Source organism: Muntiacus reevesi, chromosome 15, assembly GCF_963930625.1.
Source record: "Muntiacus reevesi chromosome 15, mMunRee1.1, whole genome shotgun sequence".
NCBI classification, from domain to species: Eukaryota; Metazoa; Chordata; class Mammalia; order Artiodactyla; family Cervidae; genus Muntiacus; species Muntiacus reevesi.
In genome coordinates this window covers 36241028-36266254 of record NC_089263.1, presented here as the reverse complement: position 1 = coordinate 36266254, position 25227 = coordinate 36241028, and positions in this window count along the sequence as shown.

Sequence of the window (25227 nt, the reverse complement as noted above, 5' to 3'; positions counted from 1 at the left end):
AGGACCCCAGCCCCCGCTCACCAGCAGACAGCACCACATCGAGGCTATCTTGGGCCCCTCAGCCAGCTGTCCTTGTATCCAGCGCCACTCACCAAAGCATTGACAACAGCTTCAGGACAACGTGAATGCCATAGCTAGCCACGTCAGGAACAAGCCCTGCCCATCAGCAGGCTAACAGAAGCTCCTGGACTCCCAGCGCCCTGCAGCCAGAGACCCTAGAACCTGGCTCTGCCAACCTGAGGGCCAGCAATTAATCTAGTATCCCAAGCCCCGGACCTGCCCACGCAGGCCAACACCAACTCCAAGACAACTTGGCTCCCTCAGCAAGCCACACTGGGATCCAGTCCCAATCACCAGCAAGCCAGTACCAGCTTTGGGATACCCCAGAACCCACAGTCATTTATGTCAGGAACTAGCCCCATCCACCAAAGGGCCAACACTAAATCCAGAATAAGACCCACAACCACACACCACAGAGTCTGGTTCTGCCCACTAGTGGGCCAGCATGAGACCCCAAACTCCCAGGGAACCACAGCCAGCTCATGACCTGGCCCCACCCCACCTGCAGCCACGCACTGGGCTGGGCATGGGAGTCACCGAGACTGGGAGCCAGCCTCTCCTAACAGTCCACCCACGGCAGTCAGGCCGTCACCACAGAAGGACTCCTAGAGTGTACAACCCTGGTGACTAGAGGCGGGGGGTGCTGCTGGAACACATAGGGAGTCTCTACAAAAGGCTCCTTCTCCTAAGTCAGGAAACATAACCAACTTACCGAATACATAGAAATAGAAAATATCAAATTAGGCTAAATGAACTAATAAGAGGAATATGTTTCAAACAAAGGAACAAGATAAAACACAAGGAAAAATAAGTGAAGATAAGCAATCCACCTGACAGAGAGTTCAAGGTCATGGGTGCAAATATGCTCAAATATCTCAGGAGGAGGCTGGATGAACAGAATGAGAGGTTAGGAATGCTTTGGAATTCATTCGAGGAGGACAGTATTACCTTAACACCACAAGTAGACAAAGATATCACACACACGTAGACACACAATTCTGGCCAAGATCACTGATAAACATGATTGCAAAATACTCAAAAAAACTGAACTCTGATTTCAACCAATGCTTATACACTGGGATCAAATGGGTTTTATCACAGGATATAGGGATTGTTCAATGTCACAATCAATCAATGTAACATACCACATTCACAAGTTAAAGAATGAAAATCACATGATCATCTCAAGAGATACAGAAAAAGTATCTGATAAAATTCAACATCCATTCACAATAAAAACCCTTAACAAATTAGATATACAGGGAATATACCTGAACACAGGCTATATATGACAAGCCCAAAAGTAGCACTATACTCAATTCTGAAAAGTTGAAAACATTTCCACTAAGATGAAGAACAGGACAAAGATTTTTGTCTTGCTATTCAATACACTGTTTTGTTACTCAACACCAATTTTATTCAACATAGTATTGGACACAGCATTCAGACAAGAAATAAAAAGAACCAAATTGGAAAAGAAAGAAATAAAACTGTCATCGTTTACAGATGACATGATACGATGCGTAGAAAATCTTAAAGACACCACCCAAAACCACGAGGAAGAAAGTTGCCAGTAAAGTTGCAGGATGCAATGTTAGTATACACAAAGCTGTTGTATTTCTATACACCAACAACAAACTATTAGCAAGAATAACCAAGAAAGCAAACCCATCTAAAATTGTCTCAGAAAGAATAAGATACCTAGGAATAAATATAACTAAGGAGGTAAAAGATCTGTACTTGAAAAACTGTAGGACACTGATGAAAGAAATTGAAGAGTAAAAACAAAAAGCTAGGTATTCCACGCTCACAGATTAGAATTAATGTTGTTTAAATGATCTTAATGCCCTAATCAATCTATGGATTAAATGCAACTCCTATCAAAATACAAATGGTATTTTACAGAGAACTAGAAAAAAATAATGGCATTTTTTAGAGAACAAGAACGAATAGTTCTAACATTTGTATAGAAACACTGCTGCTGCTGCTGCTGCTGCTGCTGCTAAGTCACTTCAGTCGTGTCCGACTCTGTGTGACCCCATAGACGGCAGCCCACCAGGCTCCCCCGTCCCTGGGATTCTCCAGGCAAGAACACTGGAGTGGGTTGCCATTTCCTTCTCCAATGTGTGAAAGTGAAAAGTGAAAGTGACTCTTCGTGACCCCATGGATTGCAGCCCACCAGGCTCCTCCATCCATGGGATTTTCCAGGCAAGAGTACTGGAGTGGGGTGCCATTGCCTTCTCCGGTATAGAAACACAAAAGACCCCAAATAGCCAAAACAATCTTGAGAGAGAGGAAAAAAACTATAGATGTCACACCTCTTGATTTCAAACTATAAAAATAAAGCAACAGTGATCAAAGCAGCGTGGTACTGGCATAAACACTCAGATCAATGAAACAGAATAGAGAGCCTAGAAATGAACTCACACTTAAATGGAGAATTAATCTACAATGAAGGAGGCAAGAATATAAAATGAGGACAAGACAGCCTGTTCATAATGATGTTGGGGAAACTAGACAGTATCAAAAGTATCTGTGCTCTCACACCATACACAAAGGCAAATTCAAAAGAGAGTTTATGATTGACTTGAAACCATAAAACTTCTAGAAGAAAGCTTAAGCAGTAAGATTTTTAACATCAGTCTTAGTCATTTTTTTTTTTTTTGATATGTCTCTTCAAGCAAGGGAAACAAAAGCAAAAAGCAACAAATGGGAAATCAAACTAAAAAGGTTTTGCACAGCGAAGGACCCTATCAACAAAACAAAAAGGGAATGAATGGGAAAAGATGTTTGCAAATGATATATCTGGTAACAAGTATACAAAGAACTCATACATCTGAACATAAAAAATGAACAACTTATGAAAAAAAATGGTCAGAATACCTGAATAGACATTTTTCCTAAGACATACAGATGGCCAACAGACACATGAAAAGTCGCTAAACATCACTGCTCATCAGGGAAATGCAAATCAAAATCACAGTGAGGTATCACCTCACTGCTAGATATACCAGATAGCCATATCTAGCAAATGGCTATCATCAATAAGACGATAATAGGTGTTGGTGAGGATGTGGGAAAAGGAAATTCATGTGCAGTGTTTGTGGGAATATAAATTGGTGCAGCCACTTTGGAAAGCAGTATAGAGGTTCCTCAAAAATATAAAAAGAAAATGAGATTCACCATTTCTACTGCTGCATATTCAGTCAGAGAAAGCAGAAACAGTAATTAGAAAACATATATGCACCCTCGGTTTATTGGTACATTATTAATAGCCAAGATATGGAAGCAACCTAAGTGCCCATCAAGAGATAAATGGATAAAGAAGATATGATATATGTGTGTGTTGGAAGGGTGTGTGTGTCTGTGTCTGTGTATACACATACACACAGACAAAATGAAATACTACTGAATCATAAAAAAGGGAAATCTTACCTTTTGGAAAGAACTAGGGCTATTATACTAAGTAAAGTAAGTCAGGCAGTTAAAGATAAATACTGTATGATTTCAAATATTGTATGTGTAATCTAAATAACGGAGCAAATGAACAAACATAATAAAACAGAAACAGAGTTATAAATACAGAGAACAAACAGGTGGTGGCCAGAGAGGAGAGGGATAGGGGGAAGAGAGAAATAGGTGAGACAGATTAAGATGTTCAAACTTCCCGTTACAATATAAACAAGTCATGGGTATGAAATGTACACTGTGGGAAATACAGTCAATAATTATGTAATATCTTTGTATCACTGCAGATGGTAACTAGGCTTATTATAGCTTTATCTCTTATGCTTAGACTGCTTAATATTTTTACACTTTATTTCAGACAAATATTTTGCACTTTTAAAATATTCATTTAAAGTCAATTTTTGTAAATGGTGTAAGGGTCCATCTTTATTCTGTTGCACATGGATATCCAGTTTTCAACATACATCAAGGCTGTATATTGTCACCCTCCTTATTTAACTTATCCTCAGAGTACATCATGTGAAATGCCAGGCTGGATGAAGCATAAACTGGGATCAAGATTGCTGGGAGAAGTATCAATAACCTCAGATATGCAGATAACACCACCCTTATGGCAGAAAGCGAAGAAGAACTAAATTGGTCTTCTTGATGAAATTGAAAGAGTAGAGTGAAAAAGCTGACTTAAAACTTAGCATTCAAAAAACGAAGATCATGGCATCACTTTGTGGTAAATAGATGGGGAAACAGTGGAAACAGTGAAAGACTTAATTTTCTTGGGCTCCAAAATCATCGCAGATGGTGACTGCAGTCATGAAATTAAAAGATGCTTGCTCCTTGGAAGAAAAGTTACAACCAACTTATTAAAAAACAGAGACATTACTTTGTCAACAGAGGTTCATCAAGTCAGTGCTATGGTTTTTCCATTAATCATGTATGAATGTGAGATTTGGGCTATAAAGAAAGCTGAGTACCAAAGAATCGATGCTTTTGAGCTGTGGTGTTGGAGAAGACTCTTGAGTCCCTTGAACTTCAAGGAGGTCCAACCAGTCCATCCTAAAGGAAATCAGTCCTGAATATTCATTGGAAGGACTGATGCTGAAGCTGAAACTCCAATACTTTGGCCACCTGATGCAAAGAACTGACTCACTGGAAAAGACCCTGATGCTGGGAAAGATTGAAGGCAGGAGAAGAGGAGGATGACAGAGGATGAGATGGTTGGATGACATCACCAACTCAATGGCCTTGAGTTTGAGCAAGCTCTGGGAGTTGGTGATAGGTAGGGAAGCCTGGCTTGCTGCAATCCATAGGGTCACAAAGAGTTGTACATGACTAAGTGACAGAACTGAACTGATCCAGTTTTCCCAATATCATTTGTTGAAAAGACTGCCCTTTTTTCATTGAATCACCTTGGGATCCTGCTGAAAATTGTTTGACTGTACATTGTGGCTTATTTCTGGGCTCTCTATTCTAGTTAATAGGTCTATGAAGCTGTGTGCATGGCTATTCAATCATGTCTGACTCTTTATGACCTAAAGGACTATAGACCCCCAAACTCCTCTGTCCCTGGGATCATTCAGGCAAGAATGCTGGAGTGGGTTGTCGTTTCTTCCTCCAAGGGATCATCTCTACCCAGAGATCGAAGCTGCATCTCCTGTGGTTCCTGCATTGACATATATTTGTCTTTATGCCAGAATCATACTGTTTTGGTAAGTGTAGTTGTGTAGTAAGTTTTGAAATCCAGAAACGTGAGACCAACAACTGTGTTCTTTTTCAAATTGTTTTGGCCATTTGGGGCTTTTGAGATTCCATGGATTTTATGATGAATTTCTATTTCTGCAATAAACACAAGTGGAATTTTGATAGAGATTGCATTTTGAATCTGTGGATTACTTTTGGTAATTCTGATATCTTAAATATTTCAGTCTGTGTACACAAGGTGAATTTCTATTTATTTGTGTCTATCATTTCTTTTAGTAACATGCTGTTTTCACTGTGTAATTATTTTACTTCCTTGGGTAACTTTATTCCTAAGTATTTTACTCTTTATTATATTGCAAATGAAATTTTCTTAGTTTCCTTTTAATGTCATTCATTCTCAGCATCTAAAGACATTGATTTTTGTTTACTGATTTTATATTCTTCAACTATGCTGAATTAATTTATTCTAATAGTTTTTTTTGTGTGTGTGTGTGTGTGTAATCTTGTGGGTATTCCACATATAAAATCATATCTTTGCTAATAGATCATTTTACCTCTTCCTTTTCTATTTATGTATCTGTTATTCTTTTTCTTGCCTAGAAAGATGATTAGGGCTTCTAGCACTATCTTGAATACAAGTGATGAAAGTAAGTATCATTGTCTTGTTTGTGATTTTTCAGTCCCTGGAAGAATATTTTTGTATAGAATAATCTTAAGTGAAATATAAAGATCTGAGTCTAGGACAAAAAAACCTAAACAGGATACAAGTAGTTGTTTTTCCACTAATGAAGAGATCATCACTCCAACAGGACAAAGGGATTTTAGCTAATATATTAAAATAAATTCTAAGCAGTTTTTCATAGGTGCCCAGGATCTTGCTTTAGAATATATTTTCTAAATGCCTACCTTCATAGTATTTGTGATGTAATACTGAGTTACTTAGAAAGGTTATATGCTTGTGGTTGTTAACTTTGAAATAGTGTTCAATGTGATTATTACATACTTTGGAAAATGTGGCCTCCCAATGATACAGTGTACACATATTGCATTTGCTGAACTATTTGTGTGTATATAGAGACTCATCTTGCTTCCTGGGGGACAGGCTTACACTTTAGGGAGACCTTTTTCACTTTTGTTTAAAGCCCTGTAAATCTGGCTAGATAATGCATTAACTGCTGGGTGACCATATGAAATAAGGCTATAATGCATTAATTACTGTTATCAATATGATTTTGTTCTATAGTTTCACAAACTTTAATGTGTATGTATGTCCTTAAACATAGAAGGCCTCAGCATCACCACTGACATATCTCAAGATAAATCTGAACAATTTTAGTTGAAAATTTAAAAAATATCTTTATTTGAGGAAGTGTTAAAATTCAAAGTCGATGTGATATAATCTTTAGAATTAAATGAAAATAAAATTCTGGACTTAGAAAAGAACATTGAAAAGAATGATTTGATTGAGCATATTATACATATTATAAGTACCAGCTGACCTTGTTAACACTTGAAAGAAATACTTTATGATTCTCCGAAGGATGCCTGTGTTGCAGAAATGCTTCACTAGCCAAAGGCTACTTTAAAGTATTAAGCTCTTTATTAGCATAGTTTATGAGAGAGCCCCTGTTCACATCATGTGGTTATCTGAAAGAAAAATAGAATCATTTATTTAGGGAGTCCTTGCCAGCACAAAATAATTTCATTTAAGAAAGTATTTTTTGCAGCTGTTTTAGGAAATTGAGTATTTCCCTTAAACACTCACACAATTTACCAGTGGACCCCTTCTCCTCTGAAAAGATACTGACAGGAAAACTTTCTTCATTAAAACATCCCAAATCTTACTCTGGACAAAAATGCTATCATTTAGTTAAATTTAATTCTTTATATACAGAACAAACTGACAGAAATAATAACAATGAATAAGTCAATAAGTGCCCTCGAAGTCAACTGTAAGAAAGTGAAATGAAGCACAAAAAAAAAAAATGTTAAAAGGATCAAATTTATATTGTGAAGTTGCTCAGTTGTATCCAACTCTTTACGACCCCATGGACTATACAGTCCATGGAAATCTCCAGGCCAGAATACTGGAGTGGGTAGCCTTTCCCTTCTCAAGGGGATATTCCCAACCCAGAGATCAAACCCAGGTCTCCTTCATTGCAGGTGCATTCTTTACTAACTGAGCTATCAGGGAAGCCCCAAATTGTGAGAGATGACCAAAACTGCCCTTTTACCAAAACATTCCAAGACATAGACACACTACTATGCATTTATATATATTTTTATATTATATATATATATATATATTTATGCATTTATATATAGTAAAATTCAACTCTCAGAGAAGACTCTGGGTTTCTGGTCAATATGATAGTATTTACTTGCCTGTAAAAACAAATGCAAGCATCTAGATAAAATCTTGGTCAGTAATAAATCACTTTACAAAGATGGTCACTTATGATTATCACTATGATCATAATCATTCTTTAATGAATCTATCATACCTCTCTTGAACACATCAAGGAAATCAAATGCAGCATTTCTTAATGGCCTATGGAATATATTTGTTTTAAGTGACAAAATCATAATTCAGAACTTTCTTTTCCTATCTGCAGAGTGCAAGCCAATGATATCTGTCCAGTTACAAAGAAAGGGACACTAAAAGAAGTTACATCAGCGTCTCCTCCAATACTATAAACTTCAAAATAAGTTTTAAGGTGTCTTTTTTCCACTTTGATTTCTCAAGATGAGTACTTTCGCAGTAAGACAAGTTAAAAAAGGATTGGTGGAAAACTATTAAATAATGTAAACTCTTATTCATGCCATGAGACAGGACAGTTTTTATAAGGAAAATCCATTAAGCGTGAAGATTGCAGTGATCAGGGAAAAATCTCCTGTGAGAACAGGGCCTAGAGGCTTGATGTGTTAAAATGTCACTGCTGTGTCCTATTGTGAGATAAGAAATAATTGGTCTAGTAAATGACTTAAATTTATACATAGTCATACATAACTCATTCAGTATTAGACACTATAATTCTATACCTTTCACTTACATTAACATGCTGAATGATCAGTACTTTTCCAGAGTACTAAAAATACCAAAAACAAGTAAAAATGTAAAATTTTGATATACCCTTTGCACCCTGAAAATTTCCATTGTTTGTGGCAACCTAGATGCAGAGAAAATAATAACAACATGTTAGTTAAAACAGTGAAATGGATACTCATGCTCTTGATCTTCACATGAGTTACAAGTATAGCATGGAGCAAGATGCTAAGTGTTTTTTCCTCAAAAGTAGCTAAAAGCATTGTAATAACCATCATTAAGTTTGGCTTTTACAGATGCTAGAGCTTACTTCTAAACATGCAAACTTGCCATTTACATAGGATTTTGCCCAATAAATTTACATCCTGATCTTATTTATATGGATTCCATACAACTATAACTGTAATTGAGTATGAAGTCACTTGTTTCTCCCACAGAGTCAACACATAATTGGCTAATTCTAAGTCTGACAAATTAGACTTTGAAACATATATTCTATTTACGATATGTGACATCCTTGAATTTCAGTTCCATAGAAAGAAAATCTCAACAACATCAACCTTTACAGCAGAGACACACATTTCCTGCAAAAGAGATACAGTACTTCAAACAGACTGCTTTAAAATAAGACTTTGCACTGGGAGCAACATATACAAGAGCTAGTCAGGGTTTTTTTTGGTTTGTTTTGTTTTTTGTACTTTTCCATTTGATAACTGCTGCAAAACTGTAGGAGATATGCCTTCAAACAATATAATAAAATAACCACAGGTATGCAAAAACCTTGAAATTTTAATCTTCTTCTCCATGAGTAATAATTATCACCTTTTGGCTACCTGATGGAAAATCCTGACAACTGCTTGTTCAAGAAATAGATTTTGGTTTTAGTTTCCTAAATAGTGACAACTCATGTTCATGCTAGTACTTAGCAAAGTACTTAGAATCATCTACAATGATTCTCAAAGACTCTGCTTTAGATAATAGTTTATAAATTCCTAGGCTTCTCTTACTTATCTTCTTCCTACCATAGTGGCCCTATAACCAAAAGCCTCATTGCCTTGTATAGTTATGTCTTTATTATCTTTTATGAATGTTAAAATTCTCATGGAGTTTTATAATTCATGAGAATTTAGTTTCACTTTAATAATTACAGAAGTCCACCAATGTTTAAGCTAAGTAGAACTGTTATCAGGGAAGAATAAATCTGACTCCATATCGGATCTATTTTTTTCTTTTTTTTACTTTAGCCTTTGTATTCTATTGCTTTTGCTACAAGTGAATCACTGAAGAGGAAGGGATGCTGCCTATAACTTAAAATGTACATAATGGCCCAACTCCGGGAACCCTGCCTCCCATGAAGCTAAATTCCTTTGTTTAAGCTCACAGAAAACATCCTGATCAGGTCCACCTGTGAATGGCTGCAGGAAAAAAGAAATTAACATAGCCCCACCAGAGTCTGGCTGGAACAAGTATTCCTCCCCCCTTCTTTTTTATCCTCATCTCCCTCTACAAAAGAAAACCAGTGTCAAAACCTAGACAAGATGGTTCTTTGGGACACTAGTCCACCATCGCCTTGGTCTACTAGTTTTCTAAATAAAGTCACGATTCCTTGCCCCACATCTCATTTCTTGATTGATTGACCTGTCATGCAGCAAGCAATACAAGCTTGGACTCTGTAAAAGAATAAGAAAACTTGCCAGTTGTGGATTTGGCTGGCAGAGTAGGGAACCAGGTCAGCAGGAGCTTCTGGAACTAGCTAGACCCACTAGGGCATGGCGCTAGGCTTGCTGGGCATCATGTAACTTGTGGATGGTGCAGTATATGTGCCTGACAGAAGAGCACAGACTAGGGAAATAGATAACAGGAATCCTAAACTGGCAGAAATTCAGAAATTGGACTCCATTTTAAAGAGACAAAAGATTGGGGGATGGAAGATGGATGAGAGATGGCATGACCTGCTTATACTTGACTTTCATAGAAATGAAAATAAATACCACCTAGCGTCTAGGAAACAGACACATGTATGCATTGAAAACGATTTTGAAAATAGATTAGAACAATATTTTCATTTATGACAGGAAATATTCAATGGATTGCTTTATCTGTTAGTGCTTAAACAGAAGAGCATGTATTTTAAAAATCGAGCTGTTTTCCTTTATAATTAACTGAGCAACATATCACGTAAACATTGTATTTAAATTATATTAAAAAATTCAAGCCGCTAATTGTCCCTACACAATGTTATTTATATCCTTAAGGATATTCTTTTAAATATGCATATTAAGGAATGCAACACTTAAAAAGCAGACATTTTTAGAAAGATGAACTGAGCAATATTAATTTTTGGTATTGTGACCAAAATATGGTATTTTTTAATAGAAAATTTAACTGAATTGTATGTAGAGAGATTTAGATTCGTGAAAACCACGAATATTCTTGAGAATATTTAATTTAGCAACCCATGTCTTAATTGGTATGTATTAGAATTGCATTTTATATTGTTATATGAAATTAGCATATATTCTAAGTAGATTCCACCGAAACTCTCTGGTTATTGGATTTAATAAACAATTTGGAAGTAAAGTAGGCTTAATATTGACCAGAAAATTAAAGAAAATTAAAATGCTCTTTGAATTAGACTGTGGTTTTACACAATCTTGAGCAAATTGTACAGTAGAACTCACCACTACCACAGTTCCACACTATTTAACCCTGTGTCCACAGAGAATGCCACTGAAATTGGTTTGGTAAATGCTTGCATGAGAGGCATATCAACTGGTTATTAATTAGCTAATGAAGGGAAGAAGATAGAATTGTACTGGGACTCTATTAGTGTTTTGTATTTCATTGGTGGCCAACATCTGTAGGTTGCTAATTTGAGATTTTTGTTTCTGTTATTAAGAGGACAGGATCTCTTTTCAAATCTGGAGTTGTCATTTCAATGTCTGATTATATACATTGGGTTATATTATACCTTTCCACTTTGAAAGAAGTAGTTTCTGGTAGTCTTGGGTAAATTTAGATGCTCAGCATTTGTACAACTAAGCTTCCTTTTCTTGAGCTAACTCATCCTCTATATCCTCTTTAAGAAACTCATCATTTGAAAACACTGAACATTCAGGATTAAAATATTATACAAGAATACTTGAAACTTATCTGGTGCTCTGTTTTATTTATACTCCCCAAATATGGTAGGCATGAACATTTCCAGTGTTGCTCCTTTGTTTTCAATGTTAAAGGTGATTTAAACACTTGCATTAAAAATGTCAAGCAAGCCAAAGTCACTGAATAAATTAAATCTTAAACAATAAAAAGGCCTTTGCTTTTGCTATAGTGGGCAGATACTTTCATAGACATTCAAATGAAATTCATTGTCTTTCCCAGAAGATTCAATAGAAGACTTTATTAGTCTTACCTCATGGGTTATATCTCTTCAATAAAGACTGTGCCACGCTGGACAGGTCATCAATCTATTCATTTTCAGAGATGTGTTTTCTTCTAGTTTATTGAATGGATTGTGGTCAATAGGCATAAGCTTCCTGATTTCTGCTTCTTAAAGCTGTTTTCTTCTCTCTGACTTAATTTCATTCTGCCACAGCTTTAGAATATGAGCCTTTACTTCAGTTCAACGCCAAGTCTCTAACTCAGCTCCTTGCTTCTTTCTCTTTATCCCTTCAAGGACTACACTAGCACTCAGTCCCGCTCTTTTCCTAGATCTTTTCTCTACTGGTTCTCTAAGCAAGCCTATGACCCACCACTTTCGAACAAAACGCAAACAAGATCCAGCAAACTCACACTCCCAAACCCTCAGTTCCCTACCCCATTCAGTTATTGTTCAAGTGTTTTCAGAATTGCTTACATCCCTGTGTCAGGAAGATTCCCTGGAGTAGGCAATGGCAACCCACTTCAGTATTCTTGCCTGGAAAATTCCATGGACAGAGGAGCCTGTTGGGCTACAGTCAATGGGGCTGCAAAGAATCAGACATGACTGAGTGCACCTGTGCACGCATGTGCGCGTGCACACACACACACACACACACACACACACAAATGTGTGTGTGACTAGAGGGTTGAGAGAGGACCAACATAATGTTTATTTACAGGTTTTTTTTTTTTTGTCTTTAGCCTTATAGAATCAACACAAAACAACTGTTTTCCAAAGTTCTATTCTCCCCTAAACCTTCAGTGTGACTTTAATATATAATCAAGTAGATTCGTTTGTCAGAGTCTGCACCCCCTGTTGGATTCCACCCCCCTTACCTCTGGCATCACTGTTGATTTTTTTTTAAATTTCCATACTATAAAACTCAGTGTTCATTTCTGAGGAATTAGACAAGTATCAGAGTCATGTTTCTACCATCACAGGAACACATAGGACAGTTTCATCCCTCTGAAATTTTCCCTGTGCTAACTCTGTAATCAAGTCCTCTCACAATCCAGCAAAGCAATCACTAATCTATTTCCTATCTTTGCACTATTGCTTTTCCAAAATGTCATACAAATAGAATCATACAACATGAGTTCTTTTTGTATGAGTTATTTCATTTAGCAAAATGAGTCCATGTTTTTATGTTAAAGAGTAATCTGTTCTTCTATTTATTGCTGAATAGAATTCCTTTGCATAGATATAAGATGGTTTATTTATCCATTTACCTGAGGAAGGGCATTAAGATTGTTTCTATTTATTCTGATAATGAATAAAACTGCCATAATTTTTTGTGTGAACATAAGTTTTATTTCAGTGGTATAAATATCTTGCCGTGGAACTCCTGAAAATATGGTTAAACATGTTTAATTTTTAAGAAACAGCTAAACTGAAAAAAAAAAAAAAGTGTGCTGATCAGAGTTAACTAAACTTATTGTGGTAATCATCTCACAATACATATAAAATACATTATGTTCTACATCTGAAACTAATAATATATGTCAATTATACCTCAATTAAAAATAAATAAAAGAAAAAAAGTAAATTGTAGGCATCAATTAATATCTCCTAAAAACACAAGTCCAGTATTTACTTCTTGCTCTTTATATATGATGAAATGTATCAAGTGAAACTTTGTCTTGACAAAAATGTATCTGTGTATTTCAGCCCTATCGAGATACAGAACATTACTATAATGCTAGAAAGTTTCCTTTAAAAAAAAAAACCTACAACAACAAAGATGGCAATCTTATGTAGGATAGTGGAGACTGAAGCAAATAACTTTTATAACTGGAAATGTGCATGCCATTTCTTCTGCTAGGTCTGAAATCATACAAACCCCTCTGTCCCTGGCCTTTGAAGTGAAAAACTTTAGCTTTAGTCTCCCAGGCTTCTTCTGAATCTCAAAGACCTGATTCAGGGAACTCAAACCAGGACCCTGTAACAACCCAGATAGGTGGGGTATGGGGGGAAAGTTCAAGAGGAAGGGGACATATGTGTACCTACTGCTGATTCATCTTGATGTATGGCATAGACAAAGGCAACATTGTAAAGCAAGTATCCTTCATTAAAAATAAACTTTAAAAAGAGATAATGAAAATTAGAGATACCAAGGGAATATTCCATGCAAAGATGGGCTCAATAAAGGACAGAAATGGTATGGACCTAACAGAAGCAGAAGATGTTAAGAAGAGGTGGCAAGAATACACAGAAGACCTATTCAAAAAAGATCTTCATGACCCAGGTAACCATGAAGTTGTGATCATTCACCTAGAGCCAGACATCCTGGAACACAAAGTCAAGTGGGCCTTAGGAAGCATCACTACGGATAAAGCTAGTAGAGGTGATGGAATTCCAGTTGAGCTATTTCGAATCCTAAAAGATGATGCGTGAAAGTGCTGCATTCAATGTGCCAGCAAATTTGGAAAACTCAGCAGTGGCCACAGGACTAGAAAAGGTCAGTTTTCATTCCAATACCAAAGAAAGGCAATGCCAAAGAACGTTCAAACTACTGCACAATTGCACTCATCTCACACACTAGCAAAGTAATGCTAAAAATTCTCCAAGCCAGGCTTCAACAGTATGTGAACCGTGAACTTCTAGATGTTCAAGTTGGATTTAGAAAAGGCAGAAGAACCAGATCAAATTGCCAACATCCACTGGATCATTCTTGAGAGACCCTTGGACTGCAAGTAGATCCAACCAGTCAATCCTAAAGGAAATCAGTCCTGAATATTCATTGGAAGGACTGATGCTGAAACTGAAACTCCAATTCTTTGACCACCTGATGTGAAGAACTGAGTCATTTAAAAAGACCCTGATACTGGGAAAGATTGAAGGCGGGAGGAGAAGGGGACAACATAGTTGAGATGAGATGGTTGGATGGCATCACTGATGCAATGGACATGAGTTTGAGTAAGCTCCAGGAATTGATGATGGGCAGGGAAGCCTGGTGTGCTGCAGTCCATGGGGTCATAAAGAGTCAGACACAACCGAGCAACTGAACTGAACTGAACACTGTATTTTTCTTCACCACAATCAAGTGTCAGTAGATTTGCTTCACTGTGTGCAGGTGACTGGCCCCAAGTTTTGTACAGCAACAGGCGTCTAGTGAAGACTACTTATGCTGATATACTAAAGAGTTTAAGGTTTGTTGCTATGATGTCTACTCTCAGTACATCATTAGTTTTAATTTTTTTTTTTTTTAGCTATATCTGGCATGGTAGCAGCTGGTTTGCTTGAATGTTTTATTTTCTCTTCCAATGTCTGCTCTGCATTCAGCATTAGTTCTCTCTTTTTCACTCTATATCAGAGAAGTGTCTTGAAGGGTATTTTGTAGAGGGTGATTTTTAGCCTAAAGATGAAGATGTGGATAGGAAATGTGTCCTCTCTTCTTTTTATCAAACTTCTGTTTTAGGAAAGAACCAGATCTCACAGTTCATGGAATTGGTCTTAGTGTTGCTACCACTCCTGTGGTATAGTTCTGAGCATATAACCAGAGAGAAATCTCTACTTCCTATTCCCTTTTGCCACTTGCAATGTGCTTTCATAAGTGTCATAGAGGCCATAATATTTTTTGCCTTCATTCCCACATATGAAAGATTTTGTTCCATAAGTTAGATAGTGGAGAAGGTTTCCATGTGGAATTTCTTGATACTCTCACCCTTTCTTCCCCAGCAGCTGTTCCCCTCAGCCAATTCTGCAGCAGGAGAGAAACTTTCTCAATATTTTCCTATCATCCACCTACCTACCAATCCAATCATCCCTATCTAACTACCCACCCTACCTACCCATATACGTGTTGCATTCTTTCATATGTATTATAATTGTTATTTGTGAGCTCCTGGTAGAATTCAGAGTGCAGCCTTTTTCTTATTTGCCATCACCAGGAACTTCTCCTTCCCTCGCCATTATTCTATATACTTGGTTATCCTCCACTGATTTGCTAATCATTCTAACTGAATTCTTCTTACCAATATGTGGCGGCATCTTGCCCATGTAAGCCAGGACACATGTCGAACATCACTCTCAGAGAGCTCGCATCATCTTGGATTTTCTGCTAGTTCATTATCCTGTGACCACGGAGCTCTGTGATGGGTTCAAGAACACTGTGAACAAGGATTTGTCTGGCATTATTATTATTACAGGCTATGTGCATATTTTTTTTTCCAGTTTTCTTCCCCAAGCTTCATGAATTTAAATCGTATACAAACGTACATTTTTTTCCCCCCGTGATCTGAGGATGCTGTAATAAAACCAATATCTCTTGTTACAGCATTGACTTTACATCTAGTCTGCTGAGATTCTAGCAAGCCTCCATTGTTTATCATCTGGGTAGTCTTAGGTTACTTCATACCATTGGTCTCAATTTCATTAAGTGAAAAATTAGGCTTATAATAGTTCTTTTTTCTAAAGATTTTTTTCATGTGGTTGTTGGTCTTCACTCAGCTGTGTCCCACTCTTTTTGACCCCATATACGCAGCACACCAGGTGTCCCTGTCCTTCACTATCTCCCAGAGATTGCTCAAACTCATGGTCCATCCAGTGGACCATTTGTTTAAAGCCTTTACTGGATTTGTTACAACATTACTTCTGTTTTTTTTACGTTTTGGTGTTTTGGCCATGAGGCATGTGGGATCTTAGCTCTCCAACAAGGGATTGAGTCTACACCCCTCTGCATTGGAAGGTGAAGTTTTAACCACTGCGTTGCCAGAGAAGTCCCTATAATAGTTCTTTTGACATAGAATTAATATGAGCATTGGATAAAGTAACATATGTAAAGGTTTTAATATCAAAGGCTGTATAAATGTTACACCTATTATAAATCATTCATTGTAATATAATTACCTATGTGTATATGTTCAGGTTTCCCCAGACCTGTGCAAGTTCTATAAACAAATCCCACTGGCCTCCATGTCAAATTCCCACTGATCTATTTCAAACCCTAAAAGATGATGCTGTCAAAGTGCTGCACACAATATGCCAGCAAATTTGGAAAACCTAGCAGTAGCTACAAGACTGGAAAAGGTCAGTTTTCACGCCAATCCTAAAAAAAGGCAATGCCAAAGAATGTTCAAACTACAGCACAATTGCACTCATCTTACATGCTAGCAAAGTAATGATCAAAATTCTCCAAGCCAGGCTTTAACAGTACATGAACCATGAATTTCCAGATGTTCAAGCTGGATTTAGAAAAGGCAGAGGAACAAGATACCAAATTGCCAACATCTGCTGAATCACAGAAAAAGCAAGAGAGTTCCAGAAAAACATCTTTTTCTGCCTTATTGACCATGCCAAAGTCTTTCACTGTGTGGATCACAACAAACAGTGGAAAATTTTTAAACAGACAGGAATACCAGACCACCTTACCTGCCTCTGAGAAATCTGTATACAGGTCAAGAAACAACAGTTAGAACTGGACATCGAGCAACAGACTGGTTCCAAATTGGGAAAGAAGTATGTCAAGGCTGTATATTGTCACCCTGCTTATTTAAGTTATATGCAGAGTACATCATGAGAAATGTCGGGCTGGATGAAACAGAAGCTGGAACCAAGATTTCAGGGAGAAATATCAATTACTTCAGATATGCAGATGCCATCACCCTAATGGCAGAAAGCAAAGAAGAACTAAAGAGGCTCTAGATGAAGGTGAAAGAGGAGAGTGAAAAAGCTGGCTTAAAACTCAACATTCAAAAAACTAAGATCATGGCATCTGGTCCCATCACTTCATGGAAAATAGATGGGGAAATAATGGAAACAGTGACAGGTTTTATTTTCTTGTGTTTCAAAATCACTGCAAATGGTGACTGCAGTCATGAAATTAAAAGATGTTTGGTCCTTGGAAGAAAAGTTATGACCAACCTAGGCAGCATATTAAAAAGCAGAGATATTACTTTGCCAACAAAGGTCCATCTAGTCAAAGCCATGGTTTTTCCAGTAGTCATGAATGGATATGAGAGTTGGACTATAAAGAAAGTTGAGTGCTGAAGAATTGATGCTTTTGAACTGTGGTGCTGGAGAAGACTCTTGAAAGTCCCTTGGACTGCAAGGAGATCCAACCAGTCCATCCTAAAGGAGATCAGTCCTGGGTGTTCATTGGAAGGACTGATGCTGAAGCTGAAACTCCAATACTTTGCCGAACTGATGCAAAGAAGTGACTCATTGGAAAATACGCTGATGCTGGGAAAGATTGAAAGCAGGAGGAGAAGGGGATGACAGAGGATGAGATGGTTGGATGGCATCACTGACTCAATGGACATGAGTTTGAGTAAGCTCCAGGAGTTGATGATGGGCAGGGACGCCTAGTGTGCTTCAGTCCATGAGTTCGTAAAGTGTTATGCATTACTGAGCAACTGAACTGAACTGATGCATCCAGGTAAAATGCATATTTTTTAAGAACAGATATTTCATTTCTCTTAGTGATATATAGGTAGGCACTAGAATATAGGAAATGATAAATAAATATTTCATTAATATGTTGCTGCATCATGTTATTTCTAATTGCTATTTTGTTGTTATGGTACATTGATGATTACAGAGGCTATAAACTGCTTGTCTGCATATCTATCTTGACTCTATCTCTTACCACAGTGTAAACTTGGGAATTTTATTCAACTTCCTTGCATCTCAATGTTTTTCATCATTATAATGAGAATCATTATAGTTCCTATCAAATAAGCTTGGTTGAAGATTAGATGAGTTAATATGTACCAGGAGGCACTAGAGATAAAGAAATTGCCTGTCAATGAAGGAGACAGAAGAGATGCCAGTTTGATCCCTCGGTTGGGAAGATCATCTGGAGGACAGCACAGCAACCCACTCCAGTATTCTTGCCTGGAGAATCCCATTGACAGACACAACTGAAGCAAAATAGCATGCAAATTAATAGCACATACTAAATGTTCCATAAATATTAAACATAAGTTCAGTCACTCAGTCATGTCTGACTCTGTGACCCCATGAACCACAGCACGCCAGGCCTCCCTGTCCATCACCAACTTTTGGAGTCCACCCAAACCCATGTCTATTGAGTTGGTGATGCTATCCAACCATCTCATCCTCTGTCGTCCCCTTCTCCTCCTGCCCTCAATCTTTCCCAGCATCAAGGTCTTTTTTTTTTTTTTTTTTTTCAGGGTCTTTTCAAATGAGTCAGCTCTTCACATCAGTTGGCCAAAGTACTGGAGTTTCAGCTTCAGCATCAGTCCTTCCAATGAACACCCAGGACTGATCTCCTTTAGGATGGACTGGTTGGGTCTCTTTGCAGTCCAAGGGACTCACAAAAGTCTTCTCCAACAGACAGTTCAAAAGCATTAATTCTGTGGCACTCAGCTTTCTTTACAGTCAAACTCTCATATCCATAGATGGCCACTGGAAAAAATATAGCTTTAACCAAACGGACCTTTGTTGGCAAAGTAACGTCTCTGCTTTTTAATATAATGTCTAGTTTGGTCATAATTTTCCTTCCAAGGAGTAAGTGTCTTTTAATTTCATGGCTGCAATTACCATCTGCAGTGATTTTGGAGCCCCCCAAAATATAGTCAGCCACTATTTCTACTGTTTCCCCATCTATTTGCCATGAAGTGATAGGACTGGATGCCATGCTATTAGTTTTCTGAATGTTGAGCTTTAAGCCAACTTTTTCACTCTCCTCTTTCACTTTCATCAAGAGCCTCTTTAGTTCTTCTTCACTTTCTGCCATAGGGGTGGTGTTATCTGCGTATCTGAGGTTATTGATATTTCTCCCAGCAATCTTGATTCCAGCTTGTGCTTCCTCCAGCCCAGTGTTTCTCATAGTGTACTCTGCATATAAGTTAAATAAGCAAGGGGACAATATACAGCCTTGATGTACTCCTTTTCCAATTTGGAACCAGTCTATTGTTCCATGTCCAGTTCTAACTGTTGCTTCCTGACCTGCATACAGGTTTCTCAAGAGGCAGGTCAGGTGGTCTGGTATTCCCATCTCTTTCAGAATTTTCCACAGTTTATTGTGATCCACACAGTCAAAGACTTTGGCATAGTCAATAAAGCAGAAATAGATGTTTTTCTGGAACTCTTGCTTTTTCAATGATCCAGTGGATGTTGGCAACTTGATCTCTGGTTCCTCTGCCTTTTCTAAAACCAGATTGAACATCTGGAAGTTCATGGTTAACGTATTGCTGAAGCCTGGTTTGGAGAATTTTAAGCATTACTTTACTAGTGAGTGAGATGAGTGTAATTGTACATTAGTTTGAGCATTCTTTTGGATTGCCTTTCTTTGGGATTGGAATGAAAACTTACCTTTTCCAGTCCTGTGGCCACTGCTGAGTTTTCCAAATTTGCTGGCATATTGAGTGCAGCACTTTCACAGCATCTTCTTTCAGGATTTGAAATAGCTCAACTGGAATTCCATCACCTCCACTAGCTTTGTTTGTAGTGATGCTTCCTAAGGCCCACTTTACTTCACATTCCAGGATGTCTGGCTCTAGGTCGTTGATCACACCATCGTGATTAACTGGGCAGTGAAGATCTTTTTTGTATAGATCTTCTGTGTATTCTTGCCACCTCTTCTTAATATCTTCTGCTTCAGTCAGGTCCCTACCATTTCTGTCCTTTATTGAGCCCATCTTTGCATGAAATGTTCCCTTGGTATCTCTACTTATCATTAAAAATAATAGCATTACCAGTCAGAAAGTTATTACAATTTAAATATATTAGATATTTTAAAATATTGACAATAAGTAAGATAATTTTCCATTTTTCACTTGGTTCAAACATTTTCTGCCTGCATCCAGGTTAGCTGAAACACTATTTACTCTTTACATATCAAATCAGTGTTGTTTTCTTACTTCTCTTCCAAGGCACAATTGATTATTTCTGTTCTTCCAAAAATCTTTACCTAATTTTAATACATCTATTTAGTCACATTCATCAACTACAGCTTTTTAAAAAGTTTTTTTTCTTATTGTGGTAAAAGTCACATAATATAAAACATACTATTTTAACCATACTTAAGTGTATAGTTCAGTGACACTAAGTACAGTCACATGGTTGTGCAACTCTCACCATCATCCATCGCCCGAATTTTTCATGTAATTAAACTGAAACTCTGTCCCCATTAAACACTAACTCTCCATCCTCCCTCCCCACATCTTTTCTGCTGCACACAGTTGACCTGAGACATGGGCTAGTCTTTGTATTCTGTCTATTGTTTTATTTAGAATAATGTGAAACCCTTTGCTTTTATTATTTTATTAAAGTGTCTTAGACTGCTGGTGTCTTTCAGCTACTTTTTAATAAAACAAATTTAAATAAGTTTATATACATGCTCTCTGCTTAGTCAATAGCTAGAATATAGTTGTGCAGATGGCTCAAATCTATACCTGATCGTCACTGGACCCTGCAACAGTTCTTGGAATATTTTGCAGACCTTACAATGCTCTGTACAACCATATATAATAGAAATGTTTTCCATTAGAGGCATAACATATCATTTCCCCTATTAAGGATCAAAATTTACATTACTAGTCACAGAAAGCTTTCCCTGGTTTTTTCACAACCACTAAAGAAATGATATCTCAGCAAATGGGAAAATAATTATCTGCACGCTTTGTTACCAAGTGCTCCTTAAGTCTGGGATCTACTTGATGTAAAACAATGAATTAAAAAAGATACTAATATCTTGATTTTTATTTACTGTATGGGTGGTATGTTATTTTAATAAATTCCACATCAACTGTTCTGACCACTTTGAAAACATAGATTTGAAAAATTCTAAACTCATACCATTTATAAACCACTTACAGATGATATAAAAACATCTTTTGTACATTAAGGTTCACATGCCAAAACCATAATGTTATCCTTGAAGTGCAGAAGATGTCACACAATTTTAAATATTTTTATGACTAGGACCAGGCCCTAAAGTCCATGACACTATTTCACAATGTTACTTTGGATATTATTAACAGAACAGGATGTATGTTGTCATCAAGCTTAGCAATCTCAGTTCTTCCTCTTTGTTATATACTCCCAGATGCTCATTTCAGGAAATTGAAAGTGTTATTAATAAGTAAAGTACCACAGCCTAAAGAACATTACATGGTCACAAGAATTTTTTTAAAATACATCCTTGTTCACAAAATCACTTAAGAGCTAGTAAATAAAGAAATTTACATTTCTTTAGTCCCTGAATTAAAGATTAAACTAGAAATATCTCTATATATGCACCTGGCTATATTTTGAATGGGTACTGGAATTCCATTACAAATGAAGTGGAAATATGTATCACTTCAAATCATTGCACTTTGTTGCTATTTATCTATGCTCAAGTCCTGAACTTTATTCTATCATTCATCAACATCTTTAATTTTTAAGGTGGTTATTCCATTATTAAACATAATGCTAAATCAATTATATCTTGATATTAATGTTAATATATTGGTGTTATCATAATCTAAAGATGTAAAACTCCTTAGGCGAATAGTCTGTCAACTATTTGAACAAGAAACTCAGCAAAACAACAACAAACAATGTCAAAAACAAGCATAAAATCACTGCACACTGCTATACCATGCAGAATCACAAATATCACAAATCATCTAATTTATCACCATTTGTTGCAAATGTTTATATCTTTATGATTGTCTGTTAAAACTTCTATTTCTTTAAAATTGTGAACAATTTATATTCTACCTCAATTCACAAATGACTCATGACAATTAATATCTGTCTTCACCAATCTTTTTAGCTACACACATTCACCTTTATATTCTAAGATATGTTGCTATAGTACTCTAGATATTTTTCCTTGGGGAAACTTTGCTTTTAAACATCTCTCTTAGTCTTTGCACAAAAACAGTGCTGGAAATGATGGTTTTATACAATTACAAAAGGACAATTCCATAGTTTTGCTCTAAAATACTTATGATACAATTCACTCCACTGCCAAGCAGAAAACACCATAAGGTGAACAAATTTTGCATCATATTATCCTACTAAAAGACAGGCTGGCTATAACTGTGGCACTGAACAATGAGTGGCACATGGAAATATTTGCTAAAGGCTACTACTTGAGGGTTAAATTTTTATGTGGTAAAAGCTGGACTGTAGGAAAGCAAATGAAGAGTTTTCATAGACAAGAATTACAAAGCCTTCCAGGAATAACGTCAAACATTTTCCCACGCTGTCAAATGTCAACATTTTGACAGCATAGGAAAAAAGCATTAAACATTTTCCACTCCGTCAAAGGTTTGACATTTTTCAAAAGACACATTCAAAAAAAAAAAAAAGACACATTCTCTGGGCACTCTAGTTTTGCCTATGGAAAGATATGTGCCTATTGTATAGTCAGGCAAGATTTAGAAAGAATGAAAATAATAGGAACAGATGAGATCAGGTGTCATCACAGAGTGATATAGAATAGAAAGTGAAACTATATAGATTGGGTCACAATTTTATGTAAGTATCTTAGGGGAGAGATATGTGATTAATTCTCAATCATCCATAGTAATGAGGAAAAGTGAAAGCAGGAAAAACGACCACAAAAATTAAATCCTAATCTTTTATAGAGTTTTAATTTCATCAATTATTATATCAAGAATGACAAAACAGAAAAACCTTAATTTTGAAAGGTTTTCAAAAGTTTCCATTATACAGAGTGAAGTAAGACCAAAAGATAAAGACCAATACAGTATACTAACGCATATATATGGAATTTAGAAAGATGGTAACAATAACCCTATATGCAAAACAGAAAAAGAGACACAGATGTACAGAACAGACTTTTAGACTCTGTGGGAGAAGGCAAGGCTGGGATGTTTTGAGAGAACAGCATTGAAACATGTATATTATCAAGGGTGAAACAGATCACCAGCCCAGGTTGGATGCATGAGACAAGTGTTCAGGGCTGGTTCACTGGGAAGACCCAGAGGGATGGGATGGGGAGGGAGGGAGGAGGGGGGATCGGGATGGGGAACACATGTAGATTCATGGCTGCTTCATGTCAATTTATGGCAAAAACCACTGCAATACTGTAAAGTAATTAGCCTCCAACTAATAAAAATAAATGGGAAAAAAAACCTAAAAATACCCCCAAAATAAACAAAAATTAAAAGTTTTCCATTTCCTCCTCTAATAAAGTATAAAGCAAAAGATAAACAAATGATAGGGAGAAAATGATATTAATAACTAGTCCTTAAACCATTAAAAGTTGTATCTTTGTTCAGTTCAGTCGCTCAGTCATGTCTGACTCTTTGTGACCCCATGAAGGCACGCCAGGCCCCCCTGTCCATCACCAACTCCTGTCGTCCCCTTCTCCTCCTACCCTCAATCTTTCCAGCATCAGGGTCTTTTCAAACGAGTCAGCCCTTTGCATTAGGTGGCCAAAGTATTGGAGTTTCAGCTTCAACATCAGTCCTTTCAATGAACACCCAGGACTGATCTCCTTTAGGATGGACTGGTTGGGTCTCTTTGCAGTCCAAGGGACTCTCAAGAGTCTTCTCCAACACCACAGTTCAAAAGCATTAATTCTTCGGTGCTCAGCTTTCTTTATCTCTGTTTTCTTTCTTCATTTTGAGCAAATGAACTGTTTAATACCGAAATAATATTTTTAAGCCATGGTAATATCCAACCCTTCTTTATTGTTAGATACTCTGTAGCTTTCTGGGAAAGTAATATTAGGAAATTGCCAACTAAAACTTTTCAAAAATTTCTCACTGTTTATGAGTTTTGAGGCCCAGATGAATCATTTGAAAGTAAAGTTTTCTAAGCAGAGATATTACGCCAAAGCCTTCGACTATGTGGATCACAATAAACTGTGGAAAATTCTGAAAGAGATGGGAATATCAGACACCTGACCTGCCTCTTGAGAAACCTGTATGCAAGTCAAGAAGCAATAGTTAGAACTGGACATGGAACAATAGACTGGTTCCAAATAGGAAAAGGAATAGGTCAAGGCTGTATATTGTCACCTTGCTTATTTAACTTATATGCAGAGTACATCATGAGAAATGCTGGGCTGGAGGAAGCACAAGCTGGAATCAAGATTGCTGGGAGAAATATCAATAACCTCAGGTATGCAGATGACACCACTCTTATGGCAAAGAGTGAAGAGGTACTGAAAAGTCTCTTGATGAAAGTGAAAGAGGAGAGTGAAAAAGTTGGCGTAAAGTTTAACATTCAGAAAACTAAGATCATGGCATCTGGTCCCATCACTTCATTAGAAATAGATGGGAAAACAGTGGAAATAGTGTCAGACTATTTTTTGGGGCTTCAAAATCACTGCGGATGGTGACTGCAGCCATGAAATTAAAAGACGCTTACTCCTTGGAAGGAAAGTTATGACCAACCTAGATGGCATATTAAAAAGCAGAGACATTACTTTGCCAACAAAGGTCCATCTAGTCAAGGCTATGGTTTTTCCAGTAATCATGTATGGATGTGAGAGTTGGACTGTGAAGAAAGCTGAGAGCCGAAAAATTGATGCTTTAGAACTGTGGTGTTGGAGAAGACTCTTGAGAGTCCCTTGGACTGCAAGGAGATCCAACCAGTCCATCCT